General features: G+C 42.7%; 1 pseudogene; it reads left to right on the top strand.

The window, feature by feature from the left end:
* The first annotated feature begins 770 nt into the window (after window positions 1-770).
* LOC111968130 (coiled-coil domain-containing protein 3-like) lies at window positions 771-26,317 on the top strand (annotated as a pseudogene).

Below are 26,317 nucleotides of genomic sequence, written 5' to 3'. Positions count from 1 at the left end.
CCAGGGGGACATYGTTTGTCTCTGTGAGAAGGATAAGGTAGCTGTTGCAGGATTTGCTGATAATTAAGTTGTAAATTGCAGGTGCTTATTACCAAAGAAATATAAGAGGAATATATAAATACACCCAATATTATGTAACATTGGAAATGTATGGAAATAGCCTATATTAGACAATGGTCTGCATGTCTATGGGCATACCATTTTTGTTATAGGGTCTCAGTTTTTAAACATGATGACACTGTAGATAACGCCTGATGACCCCCTGGATGTCTGATCGAGAGAGGTTAAGTAATATAAAGTGTTAGGTAATAGACAAAGTGGAGAATGTTCTCTATGGAGGCTGTCAGAATAGTGCACCCTTAGCGGAGTTGCCAACAAACGGATGCATCCGGTTTTCAGGCACACATCCACTTCGACCTAGCTTCCTCTTCAGCAGGAAACCAGATGTGGGCCCTCCGTTCAGACGTCTTTTTACGCCTGCTACGTTAGGTTAGAATAGAGTGTCAGATATAAAGCGCACTGAGCGCCTCTGAGCGCCTCATTCTATTCTACAGGATACAGGGGAGCTGCGCGTAATATTAGATCATCACTCACAGAGTGTAGCCTAGCGTGCAGTAGGGGATGAGGGAGGACAGAGGGGTTTGCATGAGAGAACTGAATCAATAAACTGCTGCGGAGCTATTATATTTGACTGCAACAACTGAGTGACTATATGTCACATTGGTGCTGCGCATTTGCACACAAGCCCATGGAATACAGTCCTGTCGGACAGTTTGATGAGAAGTCACTGGTCGTGTAGCGCTCACCCATCACTGCCACAAAATTACGTTTCATAGAGGCTGCAATCGAGACCCGCAGTTGCCTGCCATGGGTGCTATTTTGGCTTTGATTCTGGCGACCTGTTTCAGCGGAGTTTGGGGATGCCAGTTGCCCCATGACTGGAGACCACAGACGGAGGCGTGCCGCGCGGAGCTCGCGGAGATTATCGTTTTCGCCAAGGTGCTTGCGCTGCACAAGGACTCATACAGTGTGTACAACTACTTGCCTTGGCAGTATGACACGGACCTCTTCTTCTCTGCCGAGATCGAGCTGCAATGCGACCAGGCGTGGGGCAGCATGCTGGAGGTCCCTGCTGGTTCCCGGTTCAATGTCACCGGGCTGGGATACTTCCCCTGTTACTCCTACAGCGCAGTGGAGAACAACTCTTACTATTTCTTTTTGAGGTAAGATACATTGACATCCTGGTGTTGGAGGTGCCTTTATCACTGTCAAGCAAGTGTGGCGGTTTTGTAAGTCAGAAATGACACAATCATAATTCAACAGAAAATAGGCATACGTGATTTGGTTGTGTAATTGCCTGAACTTGTGTCTAGATACAATATAACCCTTACATTTCCAGCTGTTATTCTTTTTTACAGTCACAATGAGAAACTTGTGTTTGATAAATACTTGGTGAAATAGAGTTGAGAGTGATGGTCTGGCCCTTAGGATTGTCTTGGGATGCAAACACAGCAAGAATAATAACCCAAACCTGCTGTTTGTGTGTGTGTGTCTGTGTGTCTGTGTGTATGTGTATAATATGAAGCGTGTTATATGGAGTAGCTAGATTGTGAGATAAAAAGCAACACATTGAAAAGAGGATCAGGTACCAGTCATTCTGAAGTTACGCCTGTAATGATACTACAATGTCTACCATGGACAGATGCATGATGCACATTTGCTCAGATGTCACACCTGTCACAGGTCCTAATGTGGGGGGGGGGGGGGCCAACACGTTTGACCCAAAGTTAACTTGTCTCACATATTATAGGTAAACATCTGTGCTACTTTGTGATAGTTAAAATGCCTTACACTTTACAGCATTCAGTAGATTTGTTTCCCAAAAGGCAGGTTTCATAATGTGAGATGATTGACACCTTAATACTTAATCTCCCTTGGTTTTAGAGTGGAACAACGCATCAGTCTTTGCACAGTGCCCATGGCATTCAGCTTCTTATAATACTGACAGTTCCCAACTGCTTAGGGAGACCTTAAAGCTGGAAGTTAGGCTGAGGCTCTCACACCAAGGCTTCTGGGAAGTCCTTTGTATCCAAACACAGAACAACCTGATGAAGACACCAAGCCTTCTGTTCTGAGAGATGAACTTGTGCAGACAGGTTTAACATGTCTCATGTCCTGTGTTTCTTTCATTCTCAGCACCTAGAACATATAAGTGCACATTCTATCAAAGAGTATTTCAAAAGGCATTCCAGTGTGGAGTATTCAGCTATTTCGTATGGAGTTCACGGCCAAGTACAGTAATGGACTGTTGTTTACATAGTCAGGGGGAGAGTGTGTGTACATGTGTGTGTTTTGTTGATAGGTTGGATGGCAGCTATAATTGTATTGTTTTTTTGAAGACCCCAGGTTCATAGGCACCCGCTGCCAGTCAATACACACACACACACACACACACACACCACACACACACACACACACACACACACAACACACACACACACACCACACAACACACACACACACACACACACACACACACACGCAACCCACACACACAACAACACGCAGCACCTACACACACAGCCACCACCATACCACACACACGGACACAGACGGGAACTTGTGTGTTTCTGTTTGAGAGGAAAGGTTGATGGTGTCACTATGTAGCCGTTCTCCATCACTGGGAAACCCATAAGGCCTTGAGGTTTTTGCTGATCTAAAAGTCTCCTCATCCTGAAACTACAAACTATAGGGATTAGCCCTGCAATCAGCCAGGGGACCATGGAAGGAAACAACCTAATAAGGATCACAATAAGACACAGACATACAGGTCCAAGGATTCAGTGTGCTACGAAAACTAGAATAAAAAATCCTACGTATACATGAAAAGTGCTGTGTTAAACTGTCACTCAAAGTTACATAAAAAGCCTATATTAGAATATGCCTCCTCTGATGCATCTCTGGACTACCTCCCTCCATTAGGATGCTGGGATGGAGGGGGGGGGGGGGTCTGCCTGAGCCCCTAGTGTTGCTCTGCAGCTTCTCAGCTAATCTCAGACATCCGTCGTAAACATTTAACAGAGGAGTCTCCAGTTCCAGAAAGCATTGTTCTCGTTGTTCTGCAACGCTGGCTCTCTCAGGCGCTGAATCAGCAAGCTAGTGCTGAAAAGTTTCCATCAGAGTCTCCAGTGAGCTCCCATTTCCTGTTAAAGCCCCCCAAACGACACAGTCTGAAACAGCCTCCCCAATCAATCACGACTATGACTGCTCAGGACAGGACAAAGGGGAGTTTAGTATATGAAGAAATGCAACAAGGAGTCTCCCACAGGACCGAAACTGTAGACTTGTTGATTGGTCTGCCTGTCTGTGCCAAATGTAGTCATCTCAATCCCATAACATTGTTGCTTGTCTGCTGTTAAACAAAGTGAAGGACAGATTATTATTCTTGGTAATTCTGTGAGTATAATTTGTGGGTTAAGGCTTTACAGTTCATGTCTCGGTTATGACTTAATAGTTCATCACTTGCTTTCATCTAGCCAAATGGAGTGAAGGGGTCATGACAGCCCTTAATTCTGAACTCTCAAGGATGTCTCCACAAGTTCAGTCAATAAATCTCAATGCAGTGGTGGTGCTCTGGCGAGCTTTAAGCCTCAAGACACTCAGCTGCCTGCCCCTAGAGAGGGCTACTGTAGTTTGGAAGAAGCCTCCTTCCCTATGTTTTAATTCCAAGAATCACCAATCTGAAAAGATAGAATAGGTGAAAGTACTGAGAACAATAAACAATAGSTATAATCTCTCCATTGTGTTCAGTTCACGTATGTACTGTAAGCAGGACAAGAAAGGATGCTTGCTTGAAGAACTGAGAGACACAGCATAGTGCTACTGGGGGAATTGACTCCAGGGTGTCTGCCTTAGTCTCCATTACCATGGAGAGGGCTTGGTATTTGGCTCAGGTATATTGCACATCCCAGCGGTTCCCCTTTTGTTTACTTCCTCCTTTGACTCTTTGGTGTGTGGCTGAACCATGAACCAACCAGCCAGCTGGTTCCATTTTGACAGGGCAAAACTCACCAGTCAAACYGTCAGAGAAAAGCAAAGAAATAGGAGAAAGGCTGCATGGAAACATTAATTAAACCAACATGCTCTTGACTAAACAATGTTAAGACTAGATGACAAGCTTCCCTAGGGAGGACCAGGTTTTTTTGTGTGGAAAAATGGGAGAGAGAGGGAAGTGAGCTCTGTTTAAAGTTGGGGAATTTGAGAGTGGATTTGAAAAAGGGTCTGAGAACCAGCAGACGCGTACGCTCTCTGGAAGCCATTAGGGTTTGAAACACAGGATAATCCCTATAACTGCTGTCCCATTGACTGTACTGTATGCAGTCGATACCTTATGCTGAGAGTGTAATGGAGACRATACGTTGGTTTGGCAGAACTTTGACAATATAGCTGGCTAATACAGACACAGCATCCAGGATGGCTAAACCAGCGTAGACATTTTTTTTCTTAAGATAGCGTTTTTTTCTACAACCATTGACTGCGGAACTGTTTGGGAATGTATACGTCAAGTGGTTAGGACATAATTATGTGTCTGCTAAGTGCCATGGAATTTGTAGAAGCTGAGAAGAAATTGAAACCAGTGGAAACATTGGCCATTAAACTGCATTTACTAGTGCTGGTTGACATTACTGCGCCATCTGGGAGTATTTGGTTGGTTTATACATCGAGTTGTAATCCTATAGGGACCAAATGTCTCAACTTACATGCTAGACTTGTGAAGTAGGGGAAACACTGGCCACAACCCTCAACATGCAACAGAGCAGAGAGAGACAGAGAGTGAGAGAGGAAGGGATGGAGKGAGGGTGAGAACGATTGAGTGARGGATGGAGGAAGGTAGAGAAAAAGAAAAAGGGACAAAACATACAGTTTATGAAATATATAAAACAATCCACAAAGCCATGCTTGTCAGGATGGGGAAGGATTCATGTCTCGGGAGCATGGAATTAATTAAAACCAGCATCAGTTATTGTTTTGAGGAAGATATTGGTTCCAATGTCCCTCAAAATATGCAGTGAAATTAATTTCAAAGCCATTGAAATGAACACACACACAGCCATTATCAGTGGTCATGTCCATTGTGAGTATGTTCTTGTGTCTGTGCTAAATAGTCTGGTAATTAGAACCATGCGCATTTTTGGGGCCAACAGTACAACACAGAGTGTTATTCCCTCCGGATCCTCTCTCCCATCCACATAATTCTCAGGGTTGACCTTGTGTTGCCCCTGCTTACATTCCAGTGCCRCAGTAGTTCATCATTATCAACATTATGAGTGACCCCCACTGTAGGGACAAAACATCAGGCTGTCTGGGTCAAACAAAAACATACACTGTAAAAAATTACTCTTTGGATCAACCAAAAAACATTTMAAGTTGCAACCTATTTCTTTCAAAACTCAACTTACTTTTCCCCTTTGGTAAAACCTAATAAATAACCTAAATCCAAACTAATATTTAATGTAAATACAACCAATTTTTTCATATTGTTCCAAGTAGATTTTTCCATTTGATATTACCGATACAAATTGGCTTACAAGCAATTAAATAAATTTCCTGTATCAATAAATTCAGTTGGTACAGATAACATGAATCATTACTCATATCAACAGTTCTTTACATAGACTTTCACATTTATTGACTTCAATAGTGTAATCAAATGGTAACTAGCTTACCAATGAAAACTTTACCAAGCTCTTTAGTATCATTGCAAGCAAGTATCATTACAGATGCAGTGCTGGAAGTGCATATGTTCTACTTTGTGTCGTGTCATTACTATCATTACATGTGAAAACWGTTATTTTATCAAATCAATTYTCTATGTATAATTATTATTACGTGATTAAACGAATCAGGTAAACTTTAATCAACTAGGAAGTCGGGGCACCACGGGAAAATGTTTATAGYCTCTACTTCCCAAATGGACTCTTCATGTAATGAGTGCGCTGAGAGTCGGGAAGCAAGTTCAGGGAGTGAGTGTTTTAATAAATAAAATAAACAATGAACACAAAACATAAACAACGCMCCGACATGARAACAGAGTCAATAACACCTGAGGAAAGAACCAAGGGGAGGGACAGATATAGGGAAGATAATCAAGRAGATGATGGAGTCCAGGTGAGTGTCATGAGGTGCAGGTGCGCGAGACGATGGTGACAGGTGTGCGGGATAATCAGCCGCCTGACGACCTAGAGGCTGGAGAGGGAGTATACGTGACACTTCAGATATTTTCATTTCTCATCGAGTACAGTCTTCTATTAATGATTMTTMATCTTTACCTTYCGTCAGTCTCATTCCAAACTTTGTAAAATTATTGGTTATCTGCACGAACCCTAGCATAAATTATGAATCTGCAACATATGTACAAATTGGCTTAATTATTTATTTACTAACTAACTAAATAATCACAGAAATACAAAACAAACAAACACTAGTGGGTTAATAACAATGATGGAAAAGTCCCTAGTGGGCTAAGCTGATATGACAGCTTGGTAGACAAAAGGAAAGGGGTGGGACTGAGAAAGAGTGGGAAAGACAAAATGGATTCATTACACACAGTCTATAATTATATTCATTGAAATGCTAATCCTTTGCACATGAACGGCCGCTCATTCAAGAATAATTGCAATGTATACATATTTACGCCCGTATGTCGTTGTTGTCTTCTCTGTTGGAATCCTCGATCATCCTGTAGGGTTATTCAGAGTCTCTGCTTTTTATGGTTGTAGATGGTTAGAATGATACTTCAGAGTATCATTCAGAAATGTTGTCATAGAATAGATGCTTCGGCAGTTGTCAGTATTCTCATTCTAGATTYACGTAATTTCTAGCTGCAGACTAGTAATTATACGTCTAAGATTTGCTCTTATTCTGTGGGGATCGATAATCTCAGAGTTGAACCATTTCCAGCCGTGTAGCCAATGATCCACGTATAGTCTTGTCCTTTGGTAGAGTTGTAGTTTAAACCATTTCACACACCAGCGTCACCCAGCATGTTTTGGTCTTAGAAATTCAACCATTTGCAACCTTAGCTTACACCAGGGTTTTATACGTTTCAGTAGAAAAGGGTGGTTCCATGACGCCAACGTAATGTTTATGCTCACATGGGAGATTCACATAGAGAATACAACATAACAGATTCATTTAAATGACATTCACTCTCACGGGTGTCTGAAAAGAACAGCCTGATAGCCACGCCCCCAATAAGCCACACCCCCAACTCTTCTGATAGGCTGCTGCTGCAACATTGCTGCCATCGCTATGCAATGTGTATCTGTATGAGGTGTTGAAAGCAATTTAGAAGCAATCATTCTATTTAAAAAATCACATCGATCTGTCAAATGTATTATTTTTACATTTTTWWTTTTTTTATTTCACCTTTATTTAACCAGGTAGGCTAGTTGAGAACAAGTTCTCATTTACAACTGCGACCTGGCCAAGATAAAGCAAAGCAGTGCGACGAAAACAACAACACAAAGTTACGCATAAACAAACGTACAGTCAATAACACAATAGAAAAGAAAAAAAGAATATATTTTTAGAATAGGTTGAATGAACCAAAACGTCATTTTAGATCATACCAATCAGTAAAAGCCATCCCACTTATTACAGTGTAGAGCTGACAACACACAAACACTCATGAGGTACCTTTTTATTTTGTATTTTTGTGCCATCCTCGACTTTCATTCATCACCCCCAAAACCCCAAGTATGCAAACACGTATGCAGCCACTGACCGACGTTTTGATGGACAGAGAAACAATAAGCAAGCTTTTGATGTCCCACAAGGGAGACTAGATGGAGTCCAGATGTATGGACTGCCTGCTGTCGAGTGTCAACCTCCAAGCTAACACTTCCGCCTCAGTCTGACACACTTCTAATAGCTGGAGAAAATGTGACCCGTGTGGATTGAAGGTCCATTCCAGTTTTACTCTAACAACATTAAAAATAACAGCTATAAGACTGCATAACCAGGCCACAGTATCTATGGACTCAAAKCTATTTTTTGGGTGGGGTCATGGAAACTGTTGACTGAAGAAGATACTGTTAGGTATACTGTTACGTGAGATACATCACTGGTTCAAGCGTCTGTCAGAGGTTAATTCTTTTTTAATAATTTGGATAACACAGCTGGATAACACAGCTGTTTAACTCCTGATAATCAGATCCTTTCAAATTCAAAATCATGTAATTCCAGCGGTGTTAACATTCTCCTGCCTTAAGAAACTATTAATGGAAYACACTTCTCCTTCCTTCACCACTTATGGCCTTGATGATTGCTTTTCAACTCTGCAGGCCATTATGTGATCTATTCTCTGTAATTGAGTAGCACAAACATAAATGGGAAATAAAGGTCAACTTTTCCTCAGGCTTGGCCTTGGRAAGCAACCAAAGCTCACAGTAAAGAAAGGAGCAATGCCCTTAACGAGAGGCAGATCAAACCAAATTTCCTGTTAATTTATGCCATGTTGTTGTATTAATATTTCTCTTGCCACCCTGAGATGTGATAACGGACTTCCTTCATTTCCATCCTGATGTGGTGTGTGTGTGTGTGTTTCAAGTTTCAAGTTTCAAGGATATGAGATAAACAGAGTAGCAGCAGCTTGTATGTGAGTAGGTGTGCGTGTGTGTAGAGTCAGTATAAATGTATGTGCATATTATGTGTGAGTGAGAAACTGATGGAGTGAGTGTTTGTGTGTGTTGGAGTGACAGTGTGTGTGAGTGTGTATGGCCATGTGAGTGTGCATAGAGACAGTGAAAATATTGAAATTAAAGGTCAATAAAGATACAAGGTAAACTCGGTACGTGTAGCTATTTTGTTAGCTATGTAATAGTGTTGTGTGTGTGTGTGTGTGTGTGTGTGTGTGTGTGTGTGTGTGTGTGTGTGTGTGTGTGTGTGTGTGTGTGTGTGTGTGTGTGTGTGTGTGTGTGTGTGTGTGTGTGTGTGTGTGTGTGTGTGTGTGTGTGTGTGTGTGTGCAAAGTGCAAGTGCGTGTGAATGTGCTGGCGATGTCCGTGTGTGCGTGCGCGTGTGAATGCATGTGGTTTGTGTGTGTGTTTTTGTGTGTGAAGGCAGATGTCTGCTGTGAGAGGTTAGCAGTGACATGGTTCAACACCATAATGAATGAAAACAAGAGAGGGGTAGAAAGGAGAAATAAGGGAGGAAGTTAGAGACATAGAGGGAATTGAGGAGAGTATGCCACTTTGTTTGGATGAGTTCAGATGTGAACATTAAATGTTTCGCCTGAAGGTTAATGTAATTGTGTTGCCAAATGCCTTTGTTATGCATAAGTGCTTTAGTGTAGCTGCTGAAGAAGTGTCATAATGTTGTACTGCAGGTGCTCTAACTGTGTGTTATGCAATGGGTATTCCCCTACTTGTCACACGATTGGAGGTTTTATTAGACAGATGTGTCCCAAGGCAGAGGTTTTAATCCAACCTTTTTATGCAAGTAAAGTACAGAACATTTTTCAGTAAACTTTCCAAATGTTGACAAAACAAAATACGCTAGACAAGGTGGGATCTTTTTGTGTCGATAATATTAATTATTCGAAAAATATTGGTGGAAACACTTTTATGCGCAAATACTGATATAATAACCATCATATCAAAGTAAACTTGGAGTCACGCGATGACATGTTCTGTGGTCCTCGCACTACTACTCATCGGGAAAGCATGCAGTTTATTAGGTTACAGATTAAATCAATTATGAARAACTTYACAGGGTGGTGAAAGTGCAAGGTGATGAGCTTGATGCTCYTTTCCAATAAATATCAAGGGTCTTATTCTGRWGACATGATRATCAATGCTTGGCTGCCTTTGACAAATAAAAATAATCTTGTCTCCTTTGTCCATAATAGTATCCCATCATGTAGGCCATATGTGCTCTAGCATGTGCCCATACCAGAGTGAGCACACTCGCTATATAAAACAAAATMTTTTGTGAAAAATTCATCAGTAGAGTTGAAAATGAGATAGAAACCCATTTAACTTGTACTTTTTATTTGGTACATGGGAATTTAACCGCAAAAGGTATGTTATGTGCACTACGTCATCACGCACAGCCTTTGATGTAAACACATCTGGTGGCAAAATGTGCATATTGTTTTAATTTAATGCGGAATTTAGAATATTCGCAAGAAATCTGTCACCAATTGGATGGAAACCTAGCTACTAAGGAAGATAAAATACATGTTATTTTAATCCTGCCTGACACCAACGGCAGCATCACACAAGCTGCCATACCTCAGTCTCAGAGCCATACTGTATGAGGGTTTTCTGTGTGTGTGTGTGTGTGTGTGTGTGTGTGTGTGTGTGTGTGTGTGTGTGTTGTGGTGGTGTGTGTGTGGTGTGTGTGTGTGTTGTGTGTGTGTGTGTGTGTGTGTGTGTGTGTGTGTGTGTGTGTGTGTGTGTGTGTGTGTGTGTGTGTGTGGAATTCAAAATGCAATGCATCTTAATCTCCTGTCTATCTTTGTTCCCCAGGATGGATGAGAACTACAGCATTATCCCCCACGGGGTTAACTTCCAAGACCCAATCTTCCCAGACACACCAGAGAACCACCGCATGTTCGCCAGCCTCTTCCAGTTCTCCAACTGCACAGCCGGAACCCATGCGTCCACACCTACACCCCAGAGTGGGAGGCTCAGGAGGACAGCCGGGTACGAATTCAACTAATCTATCACTCCGGTTTTTATGTGCCGTTGTTAAGAAAGTCAGCAACAGCAACTCCTAAACAGCAGCTCCTATACCACCAAAGAGCAAGACTGGCAAAGAAAAACTGCCAAGGTTGGAAGAATCTCATCAAAACACATGCAGGAAACCTTTGACAGACACACTAATAGACAGCTGATCAATTTTCCTTGCTATTCACCCTTAATCCATTTTGGTCCCTCCATGGCTGAGGTAGCATTCAGCGTACTATGTCCTAGCAAGTCTTCCATGATCACTTGCACTTGAGAGTCCAGTAAGGATTAACTAAAGGGCAGTGCTGCAGAGTATTGTATGTTATGCTTAACCTACCCTTAACCCCCAATCAGGGAACTTTGCCTATCATGAAAGGGATCGCAGGGGATGGAAATGCATGCTATCCAGAAATCATTCTGCTAATGGTGGCTTGTGGTTAGGGCTAACCACAGTCTTCAAAGGTCCAGTGAGGAAAGGCTTGTAAGTGTAATATGTTCTTGGTGTCTGGGAGACCAGAATTATTTGGGTGGTGGATGGAGGCCCTGCTCTGATCAGTAGTTGGTCCAGGCAGTCAGAATCCCCTTGGTTTGTGCTTCTCTTTCATGTGTGTCAATGTAGGGTAGAGTATGTTGGCTGTAGAGCAGGATGTGGGATGTGGCTGAGAGACAGGGAGCAGCAGGCTTTTTAACCATCTATGGGGTTTTCTACTATGAGCACAGAACTTACATTCATTAGTCTGTACTGCCTGTACCTGAGCCTTTCATACCAATGTTATGGTAGGTGGGCAGCCATCAGTTTAGTGATGACTGTTTATATAGGTAGAAATTATTGGATCAGTTTCAAAGCCCTGTCTCGTGGTCGGCGGGACATTGTTGCTCATAAAATCCAGATTGAAGTAGTTTGTGGGAAAAGTACACAAAAGCCTCATACACATTGTAAAATACCTAAATGCTAATTAACATACCGATGAGTATGAAGTCTACACATTTCTGCATAACATATTCATGGCTCAACTCAACATTTCAGTGTCAATTTGCAAGATCAACACTCGTGATCACGTCATAGTGTCATGCATAGTCCCTCAATAGTAACTAATAATCTGGCATTTCAACGTCTCTGGATTCCGTTCATTGAACTCCAATCATGTGCTGACTACACATAAAAGCCTTCTGTCTAAGAATGGGCTTATGTTTCCATTAACGACCACAGCTCAGCTCAAATCTGTAATCAGAGGCAAAGCCAAGGTAATGCACAAAGTAATTTGTATGATTATAACTAAATATCTGAATGGAATGGCTCATAATGAAATTCTCATATTCCCACTGGGATACTCTTAACTGGGGCACGCAGCTGTTTTCCCTCAAAAACCTTGAATATGTCCCTCTGCTAACGTGGGAATATGTCCCAGTAAGACTGGAAATATATTTCTTACTAAAATTCTTACTGGATGAGTGTCAAAATTGCATGTAATGTCTATGTTTCTGTTGAGTCTAGGTCTCTACCATTATGACCACAGTGATAAATCTTCCATCTGCCACTTGAGATTAGTTTGTTGGTTTGGTTGTGTAAACAGTTGAATGTATTACTATTTTTAAAACTGGGTTGTCTGCCATGGGAAAGATATGATAGGGATAGCATTCAGGCTTTGGAAGCAAGCACCCCAACTCTGTAGCTGCGGTGCAGGTGTGGACCATACGTGGGAGGTAGATGCTCAGATCACAGTCCAGATATATTCAAGACTCCAGACATGTTCAAGGGCAATTAAATAGGTATGTGTCCACAATGGAGCTTGGTTTAGGAAACCATGGACTGTCCCATAACAATGGTAGGGAGATGTGGAGATAGGGACTTTACTATAGGTACCTCTGGTCTGAGTGAAACACACACCCAGTTAAAAAAACAGCTCCACCTCTCCTTCCATCTAATTTTGTTACCTGGAATTTGTTGTTTAGGGTTATCTGCTGAGTGGCCTGGTTGGTCTTGAGGTAATGCCGTAGCCGCCGACACACATACTGTATCTACAGTGTCGGCATAGGTTTGAATCCGGCTTACTGCTCTTTCACACAACCTCTCTCTATCCTTCCCCACGGCCATCCTCTCCCTCTATATGTTCAATAAAGTCAGAAAATACCTTAAAAATATTTTTACAAAATGGTTACCTGCTGAGCCTCTACAACCTTTTCTGAGTCAATATCACTATYGCAATCTAACGCTCAGATTTTTTTTTAAACATGACAATAACCTAAAAAAAATTAACATAATGAAAACAGATCTTTAGGAGTGAGATTTGTGAAGTTGGCCTAATACATTAAATCAAATCAAATCAAATTGTATTTGTTACATGCGCCGAATACAACAGGTGTAGACTTTACCGTGAAAGGCTTACTTACAAGCCCTTAACCAACAATGCAGTTCAAGAAATAGAGTTAAGAAAATATTTACTAAATAAACTAAAGTAAAAAATGTAATTAAAAGCAACACAATAAAATAACAATAACAAGGCTATATATAGGTGGTACCAGTACAGAATCAATATGTGGGGATACAGGTTAGTTGAGGTAATTTGTACATGTAGGTAGGGGTAAAGTGACTATGCATAGATAATAAACAACGAGTAGCAGCAGTGTAAAAATAAAGGGAGGGGAGGGGGTGTTAATGTAAATAGTCCGGGTGGCCATTTGAATAATTGTTCAGCAGTCTTATGGCTTGGTGGTAGAAGCTGTTAGGGAGCCTTTTGTACCTTGACTTGTCGCTCCGGGACTGCTTGCCGTGCGGAAGCAGAGAGAACAGTCTATGACTTGGTGGGCTGGAGTCTTTGACAATTTTTTGGGCCTTCCTGGATGGCAGGAAGCTTGKACCCAGTGATGTACTGGGCCGTACGCACAACCATCTGTAGAGTCTTACGGTCGGATGCCGAGCAGTTGCCATACCAGGCGGTGATGCATCCGGTCGATGTAGCAGCTGTAGAACATTTTGAGGATTTGGGGACCTTTTCAGTCTCCTGAGGGGAAAARGGTGTTGTCATGCCCTCTTCACGGCTGTCTTGGTGTGTTTGGACCATGATAGTTTGTTGGTGATGTGAACACCAAGGAACTTTAAACTCTCGACCTGCTCCACTACAGCCCCGTCGATGTGAATCGGGACATTCTCGGCCCTCCTTTTCCTGTAGTCCACGATCAGCTCCTTTGTCTTGCTCATGTTGAGGGAGGGGTTGTTGTCCTGGCATCACACTGCCGGGTCTCTGACCTCCTCCSTAGAGGCTATCTCGTCGTTGTCGGTGATCAGGCCTACCACTGTTGTGTCGTCAGCAAACTTAATGAAGGTGTTGGWGTCGTGCTTAGCCACACAGTCATGGGTGAACAAGGAGTACAGGAGGGGACTAAGCACGCACCCCTGAGGTGCCCCCGTGTTGAGGATCAGTGTGGCGATGTGTTGTTGCCTACCCTTACCACCTGGGAGCTGCCCGTCAGGAAGTCCAGGATCCAGTTGCAGAGGGAGGTGTTTAGTCCCAGGGTCCTTAGCTTAGTGATGAGCTTTGTGGGTACTACGGTGTTGAACACTGAGCTGTAGTCAATGAACAGCATTCTCACGTAGGTGTTCCTTTTGTCCAGGTGGAAAAGTGCAGTGTGGAGTGTGATTGAGATTGTATCATCTGTGGATCTGTTGGGGCGGTATGCAAAYTGGAGTGGATCTAGGGTTTCTGGGATTATGGTGTTGATGTGAGCCATGACCAGCCTTTCAAAGCACTTCATGGCTACCGACGTGAGTGCTACCAGGTGGTAGTCATTTAGGCAGGTTACCTTCGCTTTCTTGGGCACAGGGTCTATGGTGGTCTGCTTGAAACATGTAGATATTGCAGACTCGTTCATGGAGAGGTTGAAAATGTCAGTGAAGACACTTGCCAGTTGGTCCACTTTCATGCTCTGAGTACACATCCTGGTAATCCGTCTGGCCCMGCGGCCTTGTGAATGTTGCCCTGTTTAAAGGTCTTGCTCACATCAGCTACGGAGAGCGTGATCACACAGTTGTCCGGAACAGCTGGTGCTCTCATGCATGCTTCAGAGTTACATGCCTCGAAGCGAGCATAAAAGGCATTTAGCTCRTCTGATAGGCTCGCATCACTGGGCAACTTGCAGCTGGGTTTCCCTTTGTAGGCCATAATAGTTTGCTTGCCCTGCCACATGACGAGGGTCTGAGCCGGTGTAGTAGGATTCAATCTTAGTCCTGTATTGACGCTTTGCCTGTTTGATGGTTTGTCTGAGGGCATATCAGGATTTCTTATAAGCGTCCGCATTAGTGTCCCGCTCTTTGAAGCGGCAGCTCTAGCATTTAGCTCATTGTGGATGTTGCCTGTAGTCCATGGCTTTTGGTTGGGATATGTGTGTATGGTAACTGTGGGGACGACGTCGTCGATGCACTTGTTGCTGAAGCCGGTGACTGAGGTGGTATACTCCTCAATGCCATTGGATGAATCCCGGAACATATTCCAGTCTGTGCTAGCAAAACAATCCTGTAGTTTAGCATCCGCGTCATCTGACCACTTCTGTATTGAGCGAGTCACTGGTACTTCCTCCTTTAGTTTTTGCTTGTAAGAAGGAATCAGGATGATAGAATTATGGTCAGATTTGCCAATGGAGGGCGAGGGAGAGCTTTGTATGCGTCTCTTTGTGTGAAGTAAAAGTGGTCTAGAGTTTTCTTTTCTCTCTGGTTGCACATTTGACATGCAGGTAGAAATTAGGTAAAACTGAGTTAAGTTTGCCTGCATTAAAGTCCCCGGCCACTCAGAGCGCCGCTTCTGGATTGGCATTTTCTTATTTGCTTATGGCCTTATACAGCTTGTTGAGTGCAGTCTTAGTGCCAGCATCGGTTTGAAGTGGTAAATATACGGATACGAAAAAWATAAATAAAAACTCTCTTGGTAGATAGTGTGGTCTACAGTTTATCATGATGTACTCTTCCTCAGGTGAGCGATACCTCGAGATTTCCTTGATATTAGACATCGCGCTACAACTGTTATTGACAAGTAGACAAACACCCCCAACCCCCGTTTTACCAGACGTAGCTGTTCTGTCCTGCCGATGCACAGAAAACCCAGCTAAATGTATATTATCCATGTTGTCATTCAGCCACGACTTGGTGAAACATAGGTATTACAGTTTTTAATGTCCCGTTGGTAGGATAGTCTCAAACGGAGATCATCCAATATATTTTCCAGTGATTGCACGTTGGCAAATAGAACGGATGGTAGAGGCGGGTTGCCCACTCGCCGATGAATTCTAACATGGCACCCTGATCTCTGCCCCATGTATTTCTGTCTTTTCTTCACGTGAATGATGGGAATTTGGGCCTGGTCTCGGAGAAGCAGTATATCCTTTGCGTCGGACTCATTAATTAAAGAAAAATCTTTATCCAGTTCGAGGTGAGTAATCACTGTTCTGATATCCAGAAGCTTTTTTCGGTCATAAGAAATGGTATCAGCAKYATTATGTACAAAATAAGTTACAAACAATGCAAAAAAACACACAAAATAGCATAGTTGGTTCGGAGCCCATAAAACGGCAGCCATCCCCTCCGGCGCCATAGCATTATCACAGAATATTTGGTATATACCTAGGCTGCCAATATTGTTCTTCTCAGACCATAATATATTTCAAATCTCGAGGTTTGATAACAAAATAGATCAGTTGGTTTTGCAAGGCACTGCTGAGCARAAATTGAAATAATTAGAAAATAATTTCCTTTTTTATTTTACTGGACTGATTGTGCTTGCATCTGACGGTCATGGTGCTTACAAGACAACTGGGAACTCAAGGTCAAATCATGACGCCAGTGATCTTCAGGTTGGAGCGTCTAAGTTTCCGACTTGGAATTCCAAGTTGGATGATCGTTCAAAAATGTTTCTAGTTGGATCTAGTTTTTTTCAGAGTTACCAGTTGTCTCGAATGCACTGAAGTCAGAAGTCTGAGATTTCTGAGTTCCCTGTTGTTTAGAACCCAGCATTAGTCTCAGTGGAGGGAGGGAGAGAACAGCAGAGGGTCCGCCTCTCACAGTTCCTGCTCTCTCCTTCCTTTCCTCTGGTGAGACTGACCAGAAAAACAGGGGACATCGTCTTCCACCTCATGGCTAAACTCCAGTCACACCGCATCTGCCTCATGCACTAATTCATGATGTTCATATGACCAGAGAAAGTGCAATATTCCTTGATATTAAAATACACAACGAGCTGCTAATAATCATCAAAACGCAGGGCTATCGAAACACTTGGGTACTCATTCAATTCAGCTGCAGAGCGAGTGGAAGTAGGGAGAARTGTGTTTTGTAATAGGGTTGAATAAAAACAGTGTGGACAGTGCTGAATAAAAACTTAAACATGAACTCACTCATAAAAAAACAGCTCTTTGCTGTATTCTTTGACAGTCTCTCTGTGGTCTTGGTTTTAAAAGTTACACTCACATAGGCTACTATCAAACCTTGTTGTGTCCGGGGTCGTGGAAGCTGGAGGTACGGCTATCCGATTGGCCAGCTCAGTARGCACACTCGATTTAGCCCCAGATCTCCCGGTACACAGGGTAGGCAGAGTTTGTCTTTTCAGACAAATCAAATGGTTCAAAATGGGAACACTTTCCTTACCCGATGTATAGGGCTTCTGAATCAAGTGCACCTACTGGAAACAGCGCAACATGCATAACAAAAGAAAAGGAGAGCAAGCCTTTATCCTTGGCTTTTCTACAGAAATGTCCGGTGATCGTCTAGGAATGCCTTGAAGATCGACCGGTTGAGGACCACTGCTCTACCGCCTGGGGCAATCTGCCTACCCTTTTTCTGTAACAAGATGGTGCCGACAGAGAAGGCTGCCTCGCTTCTGGTCCTTAGGAAAATGTGCATTATTTAGTTTTTTTATGTATTATTTCTTACATTGTTATCCCAAGTGATATTACATACAGCCGGGAAGAACTATTGGATATCAGAACGACGTCACCTAAAACCCTCACAAACTTTTACAGATGCACAATTGAGAGCATCCTGTCGGGCTGTAACACCGCCTGGTACGGCAACTGCACCGTCCACATCCTTTGTCCGAACCACCCAGGGCATTTGAACTGATTCCAGAGGCTGACCCAAAACAATGCCACSGGAGAAGAGGAAGACGCAGCGGTTTTCTGGTCAGACTTCGGAGGCGCGCACACCACCCACCGCTTCCGAGTATATTACTCGCTAATGTCCAGTCTCTATAGATAACAAGGTCGACGAAATCAGGGCAAGGGTTGCTTTCCAGAGAAACATCAGGGATTGTAACATACTCTGTTTCACAGAAACATGGCTCTCTCGAGATATGCTGTCGGAGTCAGTACAGCCACCTGGATTCTTTGTGTGTCGCGCCGACAGGAATAAACATCTCTCCGGGAAGAAGAAGGGCGGGAGTGTATGTTTCATGATTAATGACTCATGGTGTAATTGTAACAACATACAGGAACTCAAGTCCTTTTGTTCACCTAAACTAGAATTCCTCACAATCAAATGCCGACTGTGAGAATTCYCATGAGAATTATTGGTTATTGTCACAGCCGTGTATATCGCCCCTCAAGGCCATACCACGACGGCCCTCAAGGAACTTCACTGGACTTCATGCAAACTGGAAACCATATATTCTGAGGCTGCATTAATTGTAGCTGGGGATTTTAGCAAAGCAAATTTGAGAACAAGGCTACCTAATTTCTATCAGGATATTGACTGTAGCACTTGCGCTGGAAAAAGACTGGATCACTGCTACTCTAACTTCCGTGATGCATACAAGGCCCCCGCCCTCCCCTGCCCTCCCTTCGGCAAATCTGACCGCAACTCTGTTTTGMSCCTCCCTTCCTATAGGCAAAAACTCAAACAGGAAGTATCCGTGCTAAGGACTAGTCAACGCTGGTCTGACCAATCAGAATCCACACTTCAAGATTGTTTTAATCACGCGGACTGAGATATGTTCCAGGTAGMCTCAGAAAATAATATCAACGTATACGCTGATTCGGTGAGTGAGTTTTTAAGGAAGTGTATAGGAGATGTTGTACCCACTGTGACAATTAAAACCTACCCTAACCAGAAACCGTGGATAGATGGCGGCATTCGCGCAAAACTGAAAGCTTGACCAATCGTATTTAACCATGGAAAGGTGACTGGGAATATGGCTGAATACAAACAGTGTAGTTATTCCCTCCGCAAGGCAATCAAACAAGTGAAATGTCAGTGCAGAGATAAAATGGAGTCGCAATTCAACTGCTCAGACACAAGACGTATGTGTTCTACAGACAGTCATGGACTACTAAAGGAAAACCAGCCACGTCACGGACACCGACGTCCTGCTTCCAGACAAACTAAACACCTTCTTTGCCAGCTTTGAGGATAATACAGTGCCACCGACGCRGACCACTACCAAGGACTGTGGGCTCTCTTTCTCCGAGGTCGACTTGAGTTAGACATTTAAACGCGTTAACCCTCGCARGGCCCCAGATGGCATCCCTAGCCATGTCCTCAGATCATGCGTAGACCAGCTGGCTGGTGTGTTTACGGAGATATTCAATCTCTCCCTATCCCAGTCTGCTGTCCCCACATGCTTCAAGATGGCCACCGTTGTTCCTGTACCCAAGAATGCAAAGGAAACTGAACGAAATGACTATCACCCTGTAGCACTCACTTCTGTCATCATGAAGTACTTTGAGAGACTAGTCAAGGATCATATCACCTCCATCTTACSTGTCACCCTAGACCCACTTCAATTTGCTTACCGCCCCAATAGGTCCACAGATGATGCAATTGCCATTACACTGCACAATGCGCTATCCCATCTGGACAAGAGGAGTATCTATGTAAGAATGCTGTTCATTGACTCTAGCTCAGCATTCAACACCATAGTACCCTCCAAGCTCATCATTAAGCTTGAGGCCCTGGGTCTCAACCCCGCCCTGTGCAATTGGGTCCTGGACTTCCTGACAGGCTGACCCCAGGTGTTGAAGGTAGGAAACAACATCTACACTTCGCTGATCCTCAACACTGGGGCCCCACAAGGGTGCATGCTCAGTCCCCTCCTGTACTCCCTTTTCACCCATGACTGCGTGGCCATGCACGCCTCCAACTCAATCATCAAGTTTGCAGACGACACAACAGTAGTAGGTTTGATTACCAACAACGACGAGACAGCCTACAGTGAGGAGGTGAGGGCACTCAGAGTGTGGTGTCAGGAAAACAACCTCTCACTCAACATCAGCAAAACAAAGGAGATGATCGTGGACTTCAGGAAACAGCAGAGGGAGCAGCCCCCTATTCCCATCGACGGGACAGTAGTGGAGAAGGTGGAAAGTTTTAAGTTCCTCCGCGTACACATCACGGACAATTTAAAATGGTCCACCCACACAGACAAATCAAATCAAATCAAATGTTATTAGTCACATGCTCTGAATACAACMGGTGTAGACCTTCCAGTGAAATGCTTACTTACGAGCCCCTAACCAACAGTGCATTTTCAAAAAAWWTWATAAATAAAATTTAAATAAAKGGTGCCAGTGTGGTGAAGAAGGTGCAACAGCGCATCAAAGCCTCACACACTTTTACAGATGCACAATTGAGAGCATCCTGTCGGGCTGTATCACCGCCTGGTACGGCAACTGCACCGCCCACAACCGCAGGACTCTCCAGAGGGTGGTGCGGTCTGCACAGCGCATCACCGGGGGCAAACTAACTGCCCTCCAGGACACCTACAGCACCCGATGTCACAGGAAGGCCCGAAAAGATCATCAAGGACAACAACCACCTGAGCCACTGCCTGTTCACACCGTTCCCATCCAGAAGGTGAGGTCAGTAGAGGTGCATCAAAGCTAGGACCGAGAGACTGAAAAACAGTTATTATCTCAAGACCATCAGACTGTTAAACAGCCATCACTAACACAAAGAGGCTGCTGCCTACATACAGACTTCAAATCATTGGCCACTTCAATAAATGGATCACTAGTCACTTTAATAATGCCACTTTAATAATGTTTACATATCTTGCATTACTCATCTCATATGTGTATACTGTATTTTATACCATCTATTGCATATTGCCTATGCCACTCTGTCATTGCTCATCCATATATTTATATGTATATATTCTTATTGCATTCCTTATCTTAGATTTGCGTGTATTAGGTAGTTGTTGTGGAATTGTTAGATTACTTGTTAGATATTGCTGCACTGTCATAACTAGAAGCACAAGCATTTCGCTACTAACAATAACATCTGCTAACCATGTGTATGTGACCAATAACATTTGATTTGATTTGGGGCCCGAACAGCTGATAGAATGCCCTGTGGCAGAGCTGCAGAAGAAACCACACTGGATACAAATGTAGGCAAATATAACATAAAGTGACACACTAATTGATGATGCAGGATGGCAGCAGCCACCAAATTTTTTGAATTTCATAAAACCCCTTCCACACAGTCCTATCAGAGATGGTAGTGCATTTACGTCAATGTTTTACTCAGCTCCATGTGTAAGCATTAGGATCGGAGCAGGGAATCAATGTTTTACTCAGCTCCATGTGTAAGCATTAGGATCGGWGCAGGGAATCAATGTTTTAGGAGATGGACACGCATTGAAGCTCACCTATGGCTGATTTGAGGCTGTTGTTGATGTACAGTGCCTTGCAAAAGTATTCACCCCCAGTGGCATTTTCCCCATTTTGTTGCATTACAACCTGTAATTGAAATGTATTTTTATTTCATGTAATGGACATACACGAAATAGTCCAAATTGGTGAAGTGAAATGAAAAAAATTACTTGTTTCAAAAAACTCAAAAGAATTCTAAACTGAAAAGTGGTGGGTGCATATGTATTCACTCCCTTTGCTATGAAGCCCATAAATAAGATCTGGTGCAACCAATTACCTTCAGAAGTCGCATAGTTAGTTAAATAAAGTCCACCTGTGTGCAATCTAAGTGTTACATGATCTGTCACATGATCTCAGTATATATACACCTGTTCTGAAAGGCCCCAGAGACTGCAACACCACTAAGCAAGGGGCACCACCAAGCAAGCAGCACTATGAAGATCAAGGAGCTCTCCAAACAGGTCAGGGACAAAGTTGTGGTTCAGATCAGGGTTGGGTTATAAAGAAATATCTGAAACTTTGAATATCCCACGGAGCACCATTAAATCCATTATTAAAAAATTTAAAGAATATGGCACCACGGCAAACCTACAAAGAGAGGGCCGCCCACCAAAACTCACAGACCAGGCAAGGAGGGCATTAATCTGAGAGGCAACAAAGAGACCAAATATAACCCTGAAGGAGCTGCAAAGATTGGAGTATCTGTCCATGGGACCACTTTAAGCCGTACACTCCACAGAGCTGGGCTTTGCGGTAGAGTGGCCAGAAAAAGCCATTGCTTAAAGAAAAAAGAAGCCAACACGTTTGGTGTTCACCAAAAGGCATGTGGGAGACTCCCCAAGCATATGGAAGAAGGTACTCCGGTCAGATGAGACTAAAATTGAGCTTTTTGGCCATCAAGGAAAACACTATGTCTGGCTCAAACCCAACACCTCACATCACCCTGAGAGCATCATCCCCACAGTGAAGCATTGTGGTGGAGGCATCATGCTGTGGGGATGTTTTTCTTTAGCAGGGACTGGGAAACTGGTCAGAATTGAAGGAATGATGGATGGCGCTAAATACAGGGAAATTATTGAGGGAAACCTGTTTCAGTCTTCCAGAGATTTGAGACTGGGACGGAGGTTCACCTTCCAGCAGGACAATGACCCTAAGCGTACTGCTAAAGCAACACTCGAGTGGTTTAAGGGGAAACATTTAAATGTCTTTGAATGGCCTAGTCAAAGCCCAGACCTCAATTCAATTGAGAATCTGTGGTATGACTTAAAGACTGCTGTACACCAGAGGAACCCATCCAACTTGAAGGAGAACGAGCAGTTTTGCCTTGAAGAATGGGCAAAAATATCAGCAGCTAGATGTGCCAAGCTTATAGAGACATACCTCAAGAGACTTGCAGCTGTAATTGCTGCAAACGGTGGCTCTACAAAGTAATTACTTTGGGGGTGAATAGTTATGCACGCTCAAGTTTTCTGTTTTCTTGTCTTATTTCTTGTTTGTTTCACAAGAAAAATATTTTGCATCTTCAAAGTGGTAGGCATGTTGTGTAAATCAAATGATACAAACTCCCCAAAATATMAATTTTAATTCCAGGTTGTAAGGCAACAAAATAGGAAAAATGCCAAGGGTGTGAATAYCTTCGCAAGCCACTGTATGCTTCTCCCAGGAAAGACCCTGGTAGCACTTTATATGGATAGCTCATCTGTAGATGCTTTATCAGTAACATTTCATCTAACTATCTACTAACCCTAATCCTAACCCTAAACTTAAACCTTACCCTAACCCTAACCTTAACCCTTTTCCTAAACTTAAACATTACCCTAACATTAAACCTTATCCTAACCCTGAACATTACCCTTACCCTAATCCTAACCTTAACCCTTATCCTAACCCTTATTCTAAACCTAACCCTCACCGTAACCTTAGCAAGCAGTTGCTTATCTACAGAAAGTTTGTTGATAGCATGATCATCTGTAGAGCATCTACAGATGGATTATCCGGACTATCCAAATAAAGTGTGACCAAGACCCCAGCATTAATAGCCTAGTTAAATAAAGGTTAAATAAATAAAAAKATATMATTTTTTTCGTTAACACTGTTTGGTTTCAGCTCTGTGTTGGAGGCTGCTACTTAGGACCATAAGGGGCAGCTCACCCACCACTCTGACCACATTTCTAATGCACAAGGCATTTGCCATGCATCTTTCTACCAACCACTTTCATATTTCCACATGTCCTTAGGCCGCTCCCTGGAGAGAACCCCCCACCCCCCCATCAGATTAGTTCTGTTTAAATTACATGTTTTCTATTTTTCCTTTTCTTTCCTTCTCTGTATTAGTTCTCTGGCCACAGGCACGCCTGCTGCTAACGAAAAAAATCCAACCTCTTGTGGCTCACTCATAATAAAAGCCCAGAATATGCTGAAAGACATATATATGAGCTGTTGTTTCTGCTGGACAGGCCAAGGAATGCTACGTTCCACAACTCCTGCCCGTTAAACAAAGCCCCTGTACATGGGGTTCCATCACTTATCAAAAACAGCAGGACTGAAAATCACACAGGATATAACAAATGGTTTTAAACTCTTTCAAAAGGGAAAGAGATTAATGAAATCACAGAAGACTGCTGAGGGGAGGACGGCTCATAATAATGGCTGGAATGGAGTAAATGGAATGGTATCAACCACATTGAAACMACGTCTTTGATGTGTTTGATACCATTCCATGTATTCCGTTCCAGCCTTTACTATGAGCCCGTCCTTCCCAAATAAGGTGCCACAAGCCGCCTGTGAATGAAATACAAGTAGACTTAGCTGTTTGTCTTAGATGATTTAACACAATCAACATGCTAGGTTACTCTCCTCAGTGCTACCACTGTTAAATGATGACACATGTTATCATTCTGAACACATTACCTTGTGTTTATTGTTAATCATTGAAGTTGTGCGACATACTTATTTGAATGAAGGGAATATTCCTTATTTGGGTTGATGATGTGTATACTAAATGGCAGTTGGCTAGTATGTTGGACATAGAGGTTTCTCACTCAGTCTCTTTGAGATGTACACTATCGTTCAAAAGTTTGGGATCACTTAGAAATGTCCTTGTTTTTGAAAGAAAAGCACATTTTCTGACCATTAAAATAACATCAAATTGATCAGAAATACAGTGTAGACATTGTTAATGTCGTAAATGACTATTGTAGCTGGAAACTGCAATTTGTTATGGAATATCTTCATAGGCGTACAAAGAACCATTATCAGCAACTATCACTCCTGTGTTCCAATGGCACGTTATGTTAGCTAATCCAAGTTTATTATTTTAAAAGGCTAATTGATCATTAGAAAACCCTTTTGCAATTATGTTAGCACAGCTGAAAACTGTTGTTCTGATTAAAGAAGCAATAAAACTGTCCTTCTTTAGACTAGTTGAGTATCTAGAGCGTCAGCATTTGTGGGTTCGATTACAGGCTCAAAATGGCCCTAAACAAAGCACTTTCTTCTGAAACTTGTCAAAAATTTTAGAATCTGTCTCAGACTTTCCATCACTGAAGTGGAACAGTTTCTAAACTTTTTTTATTTTATTTTTTTATCTCTAATGAATTAATGTGGATTGACATCATTACCATTTTAGCATATTCACACAAGGCAAGCATTTGTTTCCTGAAATGTGTTTTTTTTTAAAGAGGTTTTGAGATTTAATATCTTTGCCTTTTGAAGTAAATTATAGATTTCCAAACATTAAGACTGGATCAGGAACTTGAGTAACCAGATGATTCAAAGAATCAGGGCTGAATTAGTGTAACAACTTGGGGTTTGTGTAATGGATCATCAAAAGTCTAAAATAAGGATGTGGTCATCATGTTAAACAACAGCCTGAGACTTTATTCTCTGAACTCACTCATCATCTGAATCAATTAACAATTCTCAACCTCAATCTGTGGTGTACATTAGCATTCTTCTCACTTCCTGTTGACTAACATCCTTTTTCCTCCAGCTGCTGTGTTCAACGGTGCAGAAGGCCCTGTTTGAGGAGGAGGAGAGGGTGAAGACTCTCTCYCAGAAGGTGCGATCTTTGGAGAAGGCCAACAGCCACCTGCGGGACAAGGTGAAGAACATGAAGCGCCTCCTACGCCAGGCCAAACGRGACACTAAGGACCAGCAGACCCTCCCCCTGAAACAGCTGCACCACGCCAAGCCCTCCCACCCACACCAAGACACCACACAGGACCAGAAGAGACCCGCACTCAAAAAGATCCTCACCAAGATGATTAAAAACTGAACCCCAACCAGCCGCCACCACCAGCTGTTGCACTGCAGACACGAACAGGTTGTATAAAAGGACATAAGGATTGTATAGTATGTGACATCAGGGGAAAGGTAGGTATGCTAAAGATAGGTACTGTATGTAATACTGTATCATGTCACAAGTTAAGGAGATAGAGGAATTGCATACCCTTAATGTGATGCAGACTAGTCACACCTTTAGAAGAAAGTGCTTTCAGCAARTCAAAAATGTTTTGTATTCTTCAGAATTTTCTTATTTTTCCCCACATTAATATAACGCTATGGAATAGCCTTCAACATTTCTAAATATGAATGCAGTAATTTCACACCTATTTCACATCACATACACTTTGTTTAGATCTATGTGAAATGCCTACACTACAATGTGATAAGCATTTCTTGTCACAGCAATCACATTGTGTCACTGTTCTTACCACAGAAAGAGTAGCAGGACAATTTGAGGGGAACGTTGGCTTGGATCAAATGTGATTTCCAACCACAGACTAAGACAGCTCTCATGCTTCATTATGACTCACTGGTTATACAACTGCTTCCTTACAAAAATGCATGCCAGGGGATATATGGTAATCACAAAGTCCCCATCTCATCCCACCGGGCCTTCCTAACCCCATATCTAATCCCAACCTCGCTCCCATATCCCCCCTTTCC

The sequence above is a fragment of the Salvelinus sp. IW2-2015 genome, linkage group LG1 (genome assembly GCF_002910315.2).
Source record: "Salvelinus sp. IW2-2015 linkage group LG1, ASM291031v2, whole genome shotgun sequence".
Lineage (NCBI taxonomy): Eukaryota > Metazoa > Chordata > Actinopteri > Salmoniformes > Salmonidae > Salvelinus > Salvelinus sp. IW2-2015.
This window is presented reverse-complemented; position numbering and strand designations above follow the sequence as displayed.